This window comes from Asterias amurensis, chromosome 15, assembly GCF_032118995.1.
Source record: "Asterias amurensis chromosome 15, ASM3211899v1".
Taxonomy (NCBI): domain Eukaryota; kingdom Metazoa; phylum Echinodermata; class Asteroidea; order Forcipulatida; family Asteriidae; genus Asterias; species Asterias amurensis.
Genome location: NC_092662.1, coordinates 9,918,396 through 9,935,717, shown reverse-complemented (window position 1 = coordinate 9,935,717; position 17,322 = coordinate 9,918,396). Strand labels below are relative to the sequence as shown.

Here is a 17,322-nt window from a genome sequence, read left to right as displayed (position 1 = left end):
CAAGATGTAATCACGCTTATTTGGCTTTTCGGGTTGGCTCAAAAATTAAAAAGTTTATTTCCCGAGCACGGAAAAAGGATCAGCGGCCATCTTGTTTTTCTAATAGTCAACTCTGGAAATCGCGTTTTGACGGTGCAAATCGACCAAGTTTAGCATCCTGAACAAGTTTCCTGTGTGGAGTCATGCAAAATTCGCAAAACCTTGGGAATTACAACTTTTTGGTGCAAAAGTGACGTCATAATTTGACCAAAAATCGTCGATTGACGCCAAAGTAAATCATTGACCGGATACAAATATGCACCGGCACACTCGGTGGGGTATCCGCAAGATGTAATCACGCTTATTTGGCTTTTCGGGTTGGCTCAAAAATTAAAAAGTTTATTTCCCGAGCACGGAAAAAGGATCAGCGGCCATCTTGTTTTTCTAATAGTCAACTCTGGAAATCGCGTTTTGACGGTGCAAATCGACCAAGTTGAGCATCCTGAACAACTTTCCTGTGTGGAGTCATGCAAAATTCGCGATACCTTGGGAATAACAACTTTTTGGTGCAAAAGTGACGTCATAATTTGACCAAAACTAGTCGATTACCGCCAAAGTAAAACATTGACGGGGTTCAAATTTGCACCTGCACACTCGGTGGGGTATCCTCAAGAAGTAATCACGCTAATTTGGCTTTTCGGGTTTTCTCGAAAATTAAAAAGTTTATTCCCCGGGCAGGGAAAAGGGAAGAGCGGCCATCTTGTTTTTCTAATAGTCAACTCTGGAAATCGAGTTTTGACTGCGCAAATCGACCAAGTTGAGCATCCTGAACAACTTTCTTATGTGGAGTCATGCAAAATTCGCAATACCTTGGGAATTACAACTTTTTGGGGCAAAAGTGACGTCATAATTTGACCAAAACTAGTCGATTACCGCCAAAGTAAAACATTGAGGGGGTTCAAATTTGCACCTGCACACTCGGGTGAGGTATCCGCAAGAAGTAATCACGCTAATTTGGCTTTTCGGGGTGGCTCGAAAATTAAAAAAGTTATTCCCCGAGCAGGGAAAAAGGAAGAGCGGCCATCTTGTTTTTCTAATAGTCAACTCTGGAAATCGCGGTTTTGACGGTGCAAATCGACCAAGTTGAGCATCCTGAACAACTTTCCTGTGTGGAGTCATGCAAAATTCGCAAAACCTTGGGAATTACAACTTTTTGGTGCAAAAGTGACGTCATGATTTGACCAAAAATCGTCGATTACCGCCAAAGTAAAACATTGACGGGGTTTAAATTTGCACCGGCACACTCGGACGGGGTATCCGTAAGAAGTAATCACGCTAATTTGGCTTTTCGGGGTGGCTCGAAAATTAAAAAAATTATTCCCCGAGCACGGAAAAAGGAAGAGCGGCCATCTTGTTTTTCTAATAGTCAACTCTGGAAATCGCGGTTTTGACGGTGCAAATCGACCAAGTTGAGCATCCTGAACAACTTTCCTGTGTGGAGTCATGCAAAATTCGCAAAACCTTGGGAATTACAATTTTTTGGTGAAAAAGTGACGTCATAATTTGACAAAAAATCGTCTATTACCGCCAAAGTAAAACATTGACGGGGTTCAAATTTGCACCGGCACACTCGGGTGGGTTATCCGCAAGAAGTAATCACGCTAATTTGGCTTTTCGGGGTGGTTCGAAAATTAAAAAGTATATTCCCCGGGCAGGGAAAAGGGAAGAGCGGCCATCTTGTTTTTCTAATAGTCAACTCTGGAAATCGCGTTTTGACGGTGCAAATCGACCAAGTTGAGCATCCTGAACAACTTTCCTGTGTGGAGTCATGCAAAATTCGCAAAACCTTGGTAATTACAACTTTTTGGTGCAAAAGTGACGTCATAATTTGACCAAAAACCGTCGATTGACGCCAAAGTAAATCATTGACGGGATACAAATATGCACCGGCACACTCGGTGGGGTATCCGCAAGATGTAATCACGCTTATTTGGCTTTTCGGGTTGGCTCAAAAATTAAAAAGTTTATTCCCCGAGCACGGAAAAAGGATCAGCGGCCATCTTGTTTTTCTAATAGTCAACTCTGGAAATCGCGTTTTGACGGTGCAAATCGACCAAGTTGAGCATCCTGAACAACTTTCCTGTGTGGAGTCATGCAAAATTCGCGATACCTTGGGAATTACAACTTTTTGGTGCAAAAGTGACGTCATAATTTGACCAAAACTAGTCGATTACCGCCAAAGTAAAACATTGACGGGGTTCAAATTTGCACCTGCACACTCGGGTGGGGTATCCTCAAGAAGTAATCACGCTAATTTGGCTTTTCGGGGTGGCTCGAAAATTAAAAAAGTTATTCCCCGAGCAGGGAAAAAGGAAGAGCGGCCATCTTGTTTTTCTAATAGTCAACTCTGGAAATCGCGGTTTTGACGGTGCAAATCGACCAAGTTGAGCATCCTGAACAACTTTCCTGTGTGGAGTCATGCAAAACTCGCAAAACCTTGGGAATTACAACTTTTTGGTGCAAAAGTGACGTCATGATTTGACCAAAAATCGTCGATTACCGCAAAAGTAAAACATTGACGGGGTTTAAATTTGCACCGGCACACTCGGACGGGGTATCCGCAAGAAGTAATCACGCTAATTTGGCTTTTCGGGGTGGCTCGAAAATTAAAAAAATTATTCCCCGAGCAGGGAAAAAGGAAGAGCGGCCATCTTGTTTTTCTAATAGTCAACTCTGGAAATCGCGGTTTTGACGGTGCAAATCGACCAAGTTGAGCATCCTGAACCACTTTCCTGTGTGGAGTCATGAAAATTCGCAAAACCTTGGGAATTACAACGTTTTGGTGCAAAAGTGACGTCATAATTTGACCAAAACTAGTCGATTACCGCCAAAGTAAAACATTGACGGGGTTCAAATTTGCACCTGCACACTCGGGTGAGATATCCGCAAGAAGTAATCACGCTAACTTGGCTTTTCGGGTTGGCTCGAAATTAAAAAGTTTATTCCCCGGGCAGGGGAAAGGGAAGAGCAGCCATCTTGGTTTTCTAATAGTCAACTCTGGAAATCGCGTTTTGACGGTGCAAATCGACCAAGTTTAGCATCCTGAACAAGTTTCCTGTGTGGAGTCATGCAAAATTCGCAAAACCTTGGGAATTACAACTTTTTGGTGCAAAAGTGACGTCATAATTTGACCAAAAATCGTCGATTGACGCCAAAGTAAATCATTGACGGGATACAAATATGCACCGGCACACTCGGGTGGGGTATCCGCAAGATGTAATCACGCTTATTTGGCTTTTCGGGTTGGCTCAAAAATTAAAAAGTTTATTCCCCGAGCACGGAAAAAGGATCAGCGGCCATCTTGTTTTTCTAATAGTCAACTCTGGAAATCGCGTTTTGACGGTGCAAATCGACCAAGTTTAGCATCCTGAACAACTTTCCTGTGTGGAGTCATGCGAAATTCGCGATACCTTGGGAATTACAACTTTTTGGTGCAAAAGTGCAAAATAATTTGACCAAAACTAGTCGATTACCGCCAAAGTAAAACATTGACGGGGTTCAAATTTGCACCTGCACACTCGGATGGGGTATCCTCATAAAGTAATCACGCTAATTTGGCTTTTCGGGTGGCTCGAAATTAAAAAGTTTATTCCCCGGGCAGGGAAAGGGGAAGAGCGGCCATCTTGTTTTACTAATAGTCAACTCTGGAAATCGCGTTTTGACGGTGCAAATCGACCAAGTTGAGCATCCTGAACAACTTTCCTGTGTGGAGTCATGCAAAATTCGAGATACCTTGGGAGTTAAAACTTTTTGGTGCAAAAGTGACGTCATAATTTGACCAAAAATCGTCGATTACCGCCAAAGTAAAACAGTGACGGGGTTCAAATTTGCACCGGCACACTCGGGTGGGATATCCGCAAGAAGTAATCACGCTAATTTGGCTTTTCGGGGTGTCTCGAAAATTATAAAGTTTATTCCCCGGGCAGGGAAAAGGGAAGAGCGGCCATCTTGTTTTTCTAAAAGTCAACTCTGGAAATCGCGTTTTGACGGTGCAAATCGACCAATCGACAGGGGTTCATATTTGCACCGGCACCCTCGGGTGGGGTATCCGCAAGATGTAGTCACGCTATTAATTCGGCTTTTCGGGTTGGCTCGAAAATCGACAAATCCTGAAAACTTTCCTGTGTGGAGTCATACAAAATTCGCAAAACCTTGGGAATTACAACTTTTTGGTGCAAAAGTGACGTCATAATTTGACCAAAACTAGTCGTTTACCGCCAAAGTAAAACATTGACGGGGTTCATATTTGCACCGGCACCCTCGGGTGGGGTATCCGCAAGATGTAGTCACGCTATTAATTCGGCTTTTCGGGTTGGCTCGAAAATCGACAAATCCTGAAAACTTTCCTGTGTGGAGTCATACAAAATTCGCAAAACCTTGGGAATTACAACTTTTTGGTGCAAAAGTGACGTCATAATTTGACCAAAACTAGTCGTTTACCGCCAAAGTAAAACATTGACGGGGTTCATATTTGCACCGGCACCCTCGGGTGAGGTATCCGCAAGAAGTAATCACGCTAATTTGGCTTTTCGGGTTGGCTCGAAAATTAAAAAAGTTATTCCCCGAGCAGGGAAAAGGGAAGAGCGGCCATCTTGTTTTTGTAATAGTCAACTCTGGAAATCGCGTTTTGACGGTGCAAATCGACCAAGTTTAGCATCCTGAACAACTTTTCTGTGTGGAGTCATGCAAAATTCGCAATACCTTGGGAATTACAACTTTTTGGTGCAAAATTGACGTCATAATTTGACCAAAAATCGTCGATTGACGCCAAAGTAAATCATTGACGGGTTCAAAATTGCACCGGCACACTCGGGTGGGGTATCCGCAAGATGTAATCACGCAAATTCGGATTTTCGGGGTGGCTCGAAAATTAAAAAGTTTATTCCACGAGCAGGGAAAAATGAAGAGCGGCCATCTTGTTTTTGTAATAGTCAACTCCGGAAATCGTGTTTTGACGGTGCAAATCGACCAAGTTGAGCATCCTGAACACCTTTCCTGTGTGGAGTTTTGCACAAATCGCAAAACTTTTGGAATTACAACTTTTTGGTGCAAAATTGACGTCATAATTTGACACAAAATCGTCGATTACCGCCAAAGTAAAACATTGACGGGGTTCAAAATTGCACCGGCACACTCGGGTGGGGTATCCGCAAGATGTAATCACGCTAATTTGGCTATTCGGGTTGGCTCGAAAATTAAAAAGTTTATTCCCCGGGCAGGGAAAAGGGAAGAGCGGCCATCTTGTTTTTCTAATAGTCAACTCTGGAAATCGCGTTTTGACTGCGCAAATCGACCAAGTTGAGCATCCTGAACAACTTTCCTATGTGGAGTCATGCAAAATTCGCAAAACCTTGGGAATTACAACTTTTTGGTGCAAAGGTGACGTCATAATTTGACCAAAAATCGTCGATTACCGCCAAAGTAAAACATTGACGGGGTTCAAATTTGCACCGGCACACTCGGGTGGGGTATCCGCAAGATGTAGTCACGCTAATTCGGTATTTCGGGGTGGCTTGAAATTAAAAAGTTTATTCTACGGGCAGGGAAATGGGAAGAGCGGCCATCTTATTTTTCTAAAAGTCAACACTGGAAATCGCGTTTTGACGGTGCAAATCGACCAAGTTTAGCATCCTGAACAACTTTCCTGTGTGGAGTCATTCAAATTCGCAAAACCTTGGGAATTACAACTTTTTGGTGCAAAAAGTGACGTCATAATTTGACACAAAATCGTCGATTGCCGCCAAAGTAAAACATTGACGGGGTTCAAAATTGCACCGGCACACTCGGGTGGGGTATCCGCAAGATGTAATCACGCTAATTTGGCTTTTCGGGTTGGCTCGAAAATTAAAAAGTTTATTCCTCGGGCAGGGAAAAGGGAAGAGCGGCCATCTTGTTTTTCTAATAGTCAACTCTGGAAATCGCGTTTTGACGGTGCAAATCGACCAAGTTGAGCATCCTGAACAACTTTCCTGTGTGAAATCATGCAAAATTCGCAAAACCTTGGGAATTACAACTTTTTGGTGCAAAGGTGACGTCATAATTTGACCAGAAATCGTCGATTACCGCCAAAGTAAAACATTGACGGGGTTCAAATTTGCACCGGCACACTCTGGTGGGGTATCTGCAAGATGTAATCACGCTAATTCGGCTTTTCGGGGTGGCTCGAAAATTAAAAAGCTTATTCCCCGAGCACGGAAAAAGGAAGAGCGGCCATCTTGTTTTTCTAATAGTCAACTCTGGAAATCGCGTTTTGACGGTGCAAATCGGCCAAGTTGAGCATCCTGAACAACTTTCCTATGTGGAGTCATGCAAAATTCGTAATACCTTGGGAATTACAACTTTTTGGTGCAAAAGTGACGTCATAATTTGACCAAAACTAGTCGATTTCCGCCAAAGTAAAACATTGAGGGGGTTCAAATTTGCACCTGCACACTCGGGTGGGGTATCCGCAAGAAGTAATCACGCTATTTTGGCTTTTCGGGGTGGCTCGAAATTAAAAAGTTTATTCCACGGGCAGAGAAAGGGGAAGAGCGGCCATCTTGTTTTTCTAATAGTCAACTCTGGAAATCGCGTTTTGACGGTGCAAATCGACCAAGTTGAGCATTCTGAACACCTTTCCTGTGTGGAGTTCTGCAAAATTCGCAAAACTTTTGCAATTACAACTTTTTGGTGCAAAAGTGACGTCATAATTTGACACAAAATCGTCGATTGCCGCCAAAGTAAAACATTGACGGGGTTCAAAATTGCACCGGCACACTCGGGTGGGGTATCCGCAAGAAGTAATCACGCTAATTTGGCTTTTCGGGGTGGCTCGAAAATTAAAAAGTTTATTCCCCGGGCAGGTAAAAGGGAAGAGCGGCCATCTTGTTTTTCTAAAAGTCAACACTGGAAATCGCGTTTTGACGGTGCAAATCGACCAGGTTTAGCATCCTGAACAACTTTCCTGTGTGGAGTCATTCAAATTCGCAAAACCTTGGGAATTACAACTTTTTGGTGCAAAAGTGATGTCATAATTTGACCAAAAATCGTCAAGTGACGCCAAAGTAAATCATTGACGGGATTCAAAATTGCACCGGCACACTCGGTGGGGTATCCGCAAGATGTAATCACGCTAATTTGGCTTTTCGGGTTGGCTCGAAAATTAAAAAGTTTATTCCCCGGGCAGGGAAAAGGGAAGAGCGGCCATCTTGTTTTTCTAATAGTCAACTCTGGAAATCGCGTTTTGACGGTGCAAATCGACCAAGTTGAGCATCCTGAACAACTTTCCTGTGTGAAATCATGCAAAATTCCCAAAACCTTGGGAATTACAACTTTTTGGTGCAAAGGTGACGTCATAATTTGACCAGGAAACGTCGATTACCGCCAAAGTAAAACATTGACGGGGTTCAAATTTGCACCGGCACACTCTGGTGGGGTATCCGCAAGATGTAATCACGCTAATTCGGCTTTTCGGGGTGGCTCGAAAATTAAAAAGCTTATTCCCCGAGCACGGAAAAAGGAAGAGCGGCCATCTTGTTTTTCTAATAGTCAACTCTGGAAATCGCGTTTTGACGGTGCAAATCGACCAAGTTGAGCATCCTGAACAACTTTCCTATGTGGAGTCATGCAAAATTCGTAATACCTTGGGAATTACAACTTTTTGGTGCAAAAGTGACGTCATAATTTGACCAAAACTAGTCGATTTCCGCCAAAGTAAAACATTGAGGGGGTTCAAATTTGCACCTGCACACTCGGGTGGGGTATCCGCAAGAAGTAATCACGCTATTTTGGCTTTTCGGGGTGGCTCGAAATTAAAAAGTTTATTCCACGGGCAGAGAAAGGGGAAGAGCGGCCATCTTGTTTTTCTAATAGTCAACTCTGGAAATCGCGTTTTGACGGTGCAAATCGACCAAGTTGAGCATCCTGAACAACTTTCCTGTGTGGAGTCATGCAAAATTCGCAAAACCTTGGGAATTACAACTTTTTGGTGCAAATTTGACGTCATAATTTGACCAAAAATCGTCGATTACCGCCAAAGTAAATCATTGACGGGGTTTAAAATTGCACCGGCACACTCGGTTGGGGTATCCGCAAGATGTAGTCACGCTAATTCGGCTTTTCGGATTGGCTCGAAAATTAAAATATTTATTCCCGAGCAGGGAAAAGGGAAGAGCGGCCATCTTGTTTTTCTAATAGTCAACTCTGGAAATCGCGTTTTGACGGTGCTAATCGACCAAGTTGAGCATCCTAAACAACTTTCCTGTGTGGAGTCATGCAAAATTCGCAATACCTTGGGAATTACAACTTTTTGGTGCAAAATTGACGTCATAATTTGACCAAAAATCGTCGATTGACGCCAAAGTAAATCATTGACGGGTTCAAAATTGCACCGGCACACTCGGGTGGGGTATCCGCATGATGTAATCCCGCAAATTCGGATTTTCGGGGTGGCTCGAAAATTAAAAAGTTTATTCCCCGAGCAGGGAAAAATGAAGAGCGGCCATCTTGTTTTTGTAATAGTCAACTCGGAAATCGCGTTTTGACGGTGCAAATCGACCAAGTTGAGCATCCTGAACACCTTTCCTGTGTGAAGTTTTTCAAAAATCGCAAAACTTTTGGAATTACAACTTTTTGGTGCAAAAGTGACGTCATAATTTGACACAAAATCGTCGATTACCGCCAAAGTAAAACATTGACGGGGTTCAAAATTGCACCGGCACACTCTGGTGGGGTATCCGCAAGAAGTAATCACGCTAATTTGGCTTTTCGGGGTGGCTCGAAAATTAAAAAGTTTATTCCTCGGGCAGGGAAAAGGGAAGAGCGGCCATCTTGTTTTTCTAATAGTCAACTCTGGAAATCGCGTTTTGACGGTGCAAATCGACCAAGTTGAGCATCCTGAACAACTTTCCTGTGTGAAATCATGCAAAATTCGCAAAACCTTGGGAATTACAACTTTTTGGTGCAAAGGTGACGTCATAATTTGACCAGAAATCGTCGATTACCGCCAAAGTAAAACATTGACGGGGTTCAAATTTGCACCGGCACACTCTGGTGGGGTATCTGCAAGATGTAATCACGCTAATTCGGCTTTTCGGGGTGGCTCGAAAATTAAAAAGCTTATTCCCCGAGCACGGAAAAAGGAAGAGCGGCCATCTTGTTTTTCTAATAGTCAACTCTGGAAATCGCGTTTTGACGGTGCAAATCGGCCAAGTTGAGCATCCTGAACAACTTTCCTATGTGGAGTCATGCAAAATTCGTAATACCTTGGGAATTACAACTTTTTGGTGCAAAAGTGACGTCATAATTTGACCAAAACTAGTCGATTTCCGCCAAAGTAAAACATTGAGGGAGTTCAAATTTGCACCTGCACACTCGGGTGGGGTATCCGCAAGAAGTAATCACGCTATTTTGGCTTTTCGGGGTGGCTCGAAATTAAAAAGTTTATTCCACGGGCAGAGAAAGGGGAAGAGCGGCCATCTTGTTTTTCTAATAGTCAACTCTGGAAATCGCGTTTTGACGGTGCAAATCGACCAAGTTGAGCATTCTGAACACCTTTCCTGTGTGGAGTTCTGCAAAATTCGCAAAACTTTTGGAATTACAACTTTTTGGTGCAAAAGTGACGTCATAATTTGACACAAAATCGTCGATTGCCGCCAAAGTAAAACATTGACGGGGTTCAAAATTGCACCGGCACACTCGGGTGGGGTATCCGCAAGAAGTAATCACGCTAATTTGGCTTTTCGGGGTGGCTCGAAAATTAAAAAGTTTATTCCCCGGGCAGGTAAAAGGGAAGAGCGGCCATCTTGTTTTTCTAAAAGTCAACACTGGAAATCGCGTTTTGACGGTGCAAATCGACCAAGTTTAGCATCCTGAACAACTTTCCTGTGTGGAGTCATTCAAATTCGCAAAACCTTGGGAATTACAACTTTTTGGTGCAAAAGTGATGTCATAATTTGACCAAAAATCGTCAAGTGACGCCAAAGTAAATCATTGACGGGATTCAAAATTGCACCGGCACACTCGGTGGGGTATCCGCAAGATGTAATCACGCTAATTTGGCTTTTCGGGTTGGCTCGAAAATTAAAAAGTTTATTCCCCGGGCAGGGAAAAGGGAAGAGCGGCCATCTTGTTTTTCTAATAGTCAACTCTGGAAATCGCGTTTTGACGGTGCAAATCGACCAAGTTGAGCATCCTGAACAACTTTCCTGTGTGAAATCATGCAAAATTCCCAAAACCTTGGGAATTACAACTTTTTGGTGCAAAGGTGACGTCATAATTTGACCAGGAAACGTCGATTACCGCCAAAGTAAAACATTGACGGGGTTCAAATTTGCACCGGCACACTCTGGTGGGGTATCCGCAAGATGTAATCACGCTAATTCGGCTTTTCGGGGTGGCTCGAAAATTAAAAAGCTTATTCCCCGAGCACGGAAAAAGGAAGAGCGGCCATCTTGTTTTTCTAATAGTCAACTCTGGAAATCGCGTTTTGACGGTGCAAATCGACCAAGTTGAGCATCCTGAACAACTTTCCTATGTGGAGTCATGCAAAATTCGTAATACCTTGGGAATTACAACTTTTTGGTGCAAAAGTGACGTCATAATTTGACCAAAACTAGTCGATTTCCGCCAAAGTAAAACATTGAGGGGGTTCAAATTTGCACCTGCACACTCGGGTGGGGTATCCGCAAGAAGTAATCACGCTATTTTGGCTTTTCGGGGTGGCTCGAAATTAAAAAGTTTATTCCACGGGCAGAGAAAGGGGAAGAGCGGCCATCTTGTTTTTCTAATAGTCAACTCTGGAAATCGCGTTTTGACGGTGCAAATCGACCAAGTTGAGCATCCTGAACAACTTTCCTGTGTGGAGTCATGCAAAATTCGCAAAACCTTGGGAATTACAACTTTTTGGTGCAAATTTGACGTCATAATTTGACCAAAAATCGTCGATTACCGCCAAAGTAAATCATTGACGGGGTTTAAAATTGCACCGGCACACTCGGTTGGGGTATCCGCAAGATGTAGTCACGCTAATTCGGCTTTTCGGATTGGCTCGAAAATTAAAATATTTATTCCCGAGCAGGGAAAAGGGAAGAGCGGCCATCTTGTTTTTCTAATAGTCAACTCTGGAAATCGCGTTTTGACGGTGCTAATCGACCAAGTTGAGCATCCTAAACAACTTTCCTGTGTGGAGTCATGCAAAATTCGCAATACCTTGGGAATTACAACTTTTTGGTGCAAAATTGACGTCATAATTTGACCAAAAATCGTCGATTGACGCCAAAGTAAATCATTGACGGGTTCAAAATTGCACCGGCACACTCGGGTGGGGTATCCGCATGATGTAATCCCGCAAATTCGGATTTTCGGGGTGGCTCGAAAATTAAAAAGTTTATTCCCCGAGCAGGGAAAAATGAAGAGCGGCCATCTTGTTTTTGTAATAGTCAACTCGGAAATCGCGTTTTGACGGTGCAAATCGACCAAGTTGAGCATCCTGAACACCTTTCCTGTGTGAAGTTTTTCAAAAATCGCAAAACTTTTGGAATTACAACTTTTTGGTGCAAAAGTGACGTCATAATTTGACACAAAATCGTCGATTACCGCCAAAGTAAAACATTGACGGGGTTCAAAATTGCACCGGCACACTCTGGTGGGGTATCCGCAAGAAGTAATCACGCTAATTTGGCTTTTCGGGGTGGCTCGAAAATTAAAAAGTTTATTCCCCGGGCAGGGAAAAGGGAAGAGCGGCCATCTTGTTTTTCTAAAAGTCAACACTGGAAATCGCGTTTTGACGGTGCAAATCGACCAAGTTTAGCATCCTGAACAACTTTTCCTGTGTGGAGTCATGCAAAATTCGCAAAACCTTGGGAATAACAACTTTTTGGTGCAAAATTGACGTCATAATTTGACCAGAAATCGTCGATTGACGCCAAAGTAAATCATTGACGGGGTTCAAAATTGCACCGGCACACTCGGGTGGGGTATCCGCAAGAAGTAATCACGCTATTTTAGCTTTTCGGGGTGGCTCGAAATTAAAAAGTTTATTCCACGGGCAGAGAAAGGGGAAGAGCGGCCATCTTGTTTTTCTAATAGTCAACTCTGGAAATCGCGTTTTGGCATTGCTCTAGAATTGCAAGGGTCGTGGGTTCGAATCCCACCCGAGTAACATGCCTGTGATATGTTTTCACAGGACTCGGGAAAGTACTGAGTATACAGTGAGTAGTATATAATGCGTATTTGAACCCGTTTTCTGAAGGAGGGTCATGACCCTCAGTCATGAGGGTCATATGAGGGTCTTCGCCTGCGAGAGGGGAAAGGGGGCGTTTCCCCGAAACGTATAGGTTGAATGGTGGGTTGATCGATAACGTCGCGAGGGGTGTTTGTTATTGGCGCGTAATGGAATAATTTCATACATATTTGAGATAGTGTTATTTCTTTTTGATTGTATGTTGGACGATGTAGCGTACAATGTATTGTGTAACTAATTAAACTATTACACAAGTAATTTTGATGAAAATAAGACGTGTCAAGCAAGAACACCCCGGTCAAAAATGTAGGAGTCCACCGATGGGTATCGTCTGCAGCGTTTCAAGCGTGTCCAAACATGTTCAAGCGGGTTGGATATTGGACGAATCAACGATAATCACAAACTTCCGCAACCGTTGCGCTGAGACTACTGGTTGTTATTTAAATGACCAGAAATTCAGAAAAAAAAAAAAAAAACTTGGTTGTCGTTATTAAATTAGCATTATATGATTTGGTGTATTCTAACTTTGGCGCGCCGTATTGGGTTTTGTTTATACACTGATTAGTGAGTTGATAATTCTTGAACGAAGTTTTTAACATTTGTACTATTGTTGTTCGTTTTATAGCCTATATGAAACAATTGAGAATTATAACATGTTGGGGTACAATATCAAGTTATTATTACTAAAAACATTTTTTTTATATAAGTAAGTTTATATTTGTGTAAAAAACAGTTACCCGTTGTATTATTTCTTTCTTAAATATAGTTATAAAAAAATAAAATTACAATAATAATAATACTAATTTTATGTCAAAAGCACCCAATCAACCCATCGATGTCCAAGGCGCAGAGAGAATATAAAGTACACTATGAAGGGTCGAAAGATAAACCAGTATTTTTGGGGACAAGTTTGAAAAAAACCCAAACAACAACAACAACTTGATGAGGTGGTAGAATTAAGTAAGACAACAATACACAATAGTCACAGGCCTTCTGAGTATTCCGTGAGGAGTAATTGGAAATTACGTCAAATCGACTTAAAACAACGGGTGCTTTAACGGCCGTACGGAAAAACATGTACAATGTCATGTGTTGTGATCCTCTCTGTACCATCAGCGTTGAAAAGAGGGTTCAAACGAAATAATGCAAGCATGACCATACCACCCCACTCCACCCAACAGCCCCAGTCAGTGCGCAAGGGTCAGAAACCCCCTTCATTTCATTTGTTAGATATTCATGACCGTCGCGGCTATGAATATATAATGAGCTCGGAGGACGCATTTTAAAAAATCCAATTCGGGAGTATTAAATACTCTAACAGACAAAAACTTTCATAAAACGGAGTAATAATGTTTTATTGTACCTACAAAAATTATTTCATAATTTTATGTATCCAAAAATAAGAAATATGAGACAAAAAACATTACCCTCTTTGTGCAGAAATAATGGTCTTCAAAAACGTCATCTTTTTAATATTTAACCAAATTGTGCAGAAGAATTTTATAGATAGACTGTTAGGTAAACTATTGATGTAGTCTTTCGCTGTATTCGTTATTTCCAAGGTAGCTCGAAACAGTCAAGTTCACCAAAAGAATCCGACTTCGTCAGCGTGACCGTTCAGAATCGAGAAATCCGCCATGTCTCGCTAGTAAAATGAGAGCCCACACGTGATTGGTCAAAACATGGACCATGCTCAATGTCCTATGTAACTAGTGTAACCAATCAGCTGCTGTGTAAGGAAACGCTAGTCATTTGCCTAGCGTTTCCGTACACTTCAGTCATGTCTGGTTCCCTACTTCAAACGTTACACTGATTAATGCGGTGTTGGGTAAACATTGAGGTACCAGGCTTTTCAAAGGATTGTGCATTTGTCTAAAAGGGATTCGTTTAAAGAAGGTCTGCCGTACAATGGCTAAATCCATTAAAATTATTTTTTGAAGCTTTTTAATATGCCATTCCACCGAAAATAGTAGTAGATATTCGCTGTGGTTTATACCTTAATGAAAGAAACACTACTGCATTTCAAGGGTCCACCATTACTTGCCCATTTTCATGCTTTTATTCTGTGAGGATTGGTCAATTGTTAACAACATATTTTTTATTAAACACTGCAACATTCTTTTCTTATTTCATTTATTAATTTATTTGATTCTTTCAGCTGTAGGAATGTCTCATGCAATTATCCACATTTTCCTTTAAAGAGTCTTAATTATTTAAATAATTGTTTAATGCTAGGTCAGCTCAGAGAAAAATTACAAAAAAGTTGTTACAGGAACACCCAGGTATTAGGAGATCTGTAAACATATAAAGTGGAAATTATACTTTCTAATTCAACTAGTTTCTTATTTTCCCTATTATCTATAAATATCACAAGCAACTTGCAATACAACATTAAGTACTATTTTTGTCTGCCAATGATATTGATTAAAATAATGTAATTTATCTTGATGGGAACACTGTAAAGCAATGATTGAACAATGCTTACTCTTTATCTTAAAGTTATTGTACAATACTATTGGCAAAGATCTTTTCGTTGAAAAGCTTACTGGTCGTTAAGTTCACATTTGAACTATATTTTCTGTCTCTGATCTGAAATGAAGGTTCACACTTCCTGCGAATGTCAATGCGATACCAATGTTGATATCAAAAGTTCACAAATAACTTGCAGAGGTTGAATTGTGCGAATATTGCATTGTGCAAATATCGCAACGAAAACAGAGTTGTGATGTAAAATTCAAGTAAAATCCATATCGAATTCACATTCGCAGTAAGTATGAACCAGGCTTAAGACTTTAAACTTTAAATTAAAAAAATATTCAGAAATATAAATTCACAAGCATGCAAAAGTTTCAACTCAATTCGGGGTCTGTTAGCTTGAGAAAAAAAAACCCCAGCAAAACATTTCATTTAGTACGAGGTACTAAAGTATCTTGTAAGAAGGTACGAAGTGTCAAAGGTACGAAGTGTCCAAGGTACGAAGAGTCCCATAGTCACTTCGTACCTTGCAAAGGTACGAAGCGTCTAGGGTGCGAAGAGGCAAAGGTACGAAGTGTCCTGACACCTTTCATCTCGGAAGACTGTTATTTGACCCATCCAAGCCTAGCGATACCAACTACATCTCTGAGCACGGCATTCCCGAACAGTCATAATTACAACACCCCGTAGAAATCTGGCTGGGTTACAACATCAGGAAGAAACCAGTCAATGTTCAACTTCACGTTCTCCGACAAGTACTTTGTGACGGAATTATCCAAAAGCTAGAAACAACGGTAGGTCATCAAGGGTAGGCCTGAGGTTTGGAGGGAAAAAAAGTATCATAAGATTTTAATTTTACATCAGGCCTGATACTTCACGGAGGCAACGGAGGCGATTGCCTCCGTTGCCCCTTGCCATTGCCTTGGTGCCCTTGAAATGCTCCAGTAGAAATTTACAATATCCTCATAGGGTGCCTTTTGCCAAAGAGAAAACGCCTTGGTGCCCTTGCCCTTTCAAAAACGAAGCATACAGGCCTGTTCCATTGTTTAGATCCCATCATATAGTTATTTAAAAAAAGGTTGACAGAAATAACCAGGCTAATTCTCATTGTATATGGACCTAAACTGGGGGCACTGTACTCCGTAGCACGCTAATATAAGGTTTGCGGTATAAACACATCCGGTTATTAAAAATTTTACTTTGTATAATAAGATGACAACTAACATGACTAAAGAAACAAATATATGAATGCAATAAAACAAAGTGCAAGTTGAAGACAAAAACTTGTGTATTGTAAATATCATGTCCAAAATAGCCTAGAACTGTCACTGACTCACTGTGTAGTACGAGCATGGAGGGTCTATTTCTTCCTCCATGGTATAATTATAACAATGTTTAAAGTTAAACCAGGTCCCTACTAGTACTACTTTCTGATATTTAAAAAAATGTTTTATAAATACATGCCACGACGACGACGACGAAAGACAAAACAACTAAACAGCAGCCCCAGAAAATCGTGTTTACTGTAACGTCACGCAACAATGAGTGCCGCAACAACGGAGAAATTTGTGATTTCTCGTGAAATTACGAGGCCGAAAACACGACAACGGTTGAACGTGCAGAAGTGAATGTACCATCAATAGGACCAGAAACCCTTCGTCTACCATAATATCGACCTCATTTGTCTCCATTATGCTCGAAACAGTCAAGTTCACCAAAAATGTGAGGCTATTCTTCGAAAAGTGTGAAAACTTAAGTACACTTCAGTTGAAAATATAAATGTCTTAGAGGGGTTAAATTCGGTAAAAATTGGGTTCTAAATCTTCGTTAGATTGTCGAGAAGGCTACTTACCCCACCATGTTGGTCTAACTCCGACGGAAATGTACTTCCCATCGGTTTGAAGGAGCAGTGTCGGAACGCTCGCATTTTCACGCGAAATCTCGAAGGGGTCCGAGGCCAGCTCTCGCTGCAAATGAAATCGAGCGCTATGCTTCATTATCGAGCACGGTGCGCACGGACTGGCCCCTAACTGTAAACACAGAGTTTGATGGACAATACACAATTAACGCAGTTTGTAAACACGGCTACATGACCCCTGGTCACTGGTCATTCATGCGGGTAGTAGTCAACATATGACGTCAAAGCCGATTAGTTTTCAACCAAAACATGTCCGATCGTGTGCCGCCGTGGACCGTTCGTTCTTCACCATTGGGATACGGTGACGTAACAAGACAGGTTGAAACTCGTTCAGTATTCAATCTTCCGGTCCTTAATTCTTGACGGGATGTTAATAGTGTATAGAAGCAACCGTCACACGTAAAAGTGTTACAGCTATACAGATTTTAACCTAATAAATATAACAAATTAAACTTGCTTCATATACTTATGGACACTGGGATTATCAAAACTTTAGAAAGTTGGCAGTTTATTTGTTATTGTTTTTGATGTTATTGTTGCTTTTGTTGTTGTTGTTGTTGTTGTTGTAATGTTGTTGTTGTCCGTTTGGTGTTTACGATTTCACATCATGGCAAGTATGTGGCAAGTCGTTCTTATTTTGTTTAAAAACAAATTATAATCACTACTATTG

The 17,322-nt window shown here is 41.5% G+C and overlaps 1 long non-coding RNA gene across 1 annotated transcript; it reads right to left on the bottom strand.

Moving 5' to 3' along the window:
- Positions 1-14,288: 14,288 nt before the first annotated feature.
- On the bottom strand, positions 14,289-16,916 carry LOC139948503 (uncharacterized). The gene is made up of 2 exons (XR_011787452.1): positions 16,587-16,916; positions 14,289-15,548 (listed from the first exon to the last, which is right to left on the bottom strand). It is a non-coding gene; the product is annotated as an uncharacterized lncRNA (long non-coding RNA).
- Positions 16,917-17,322: the final 406 nt, after the last annotated feature.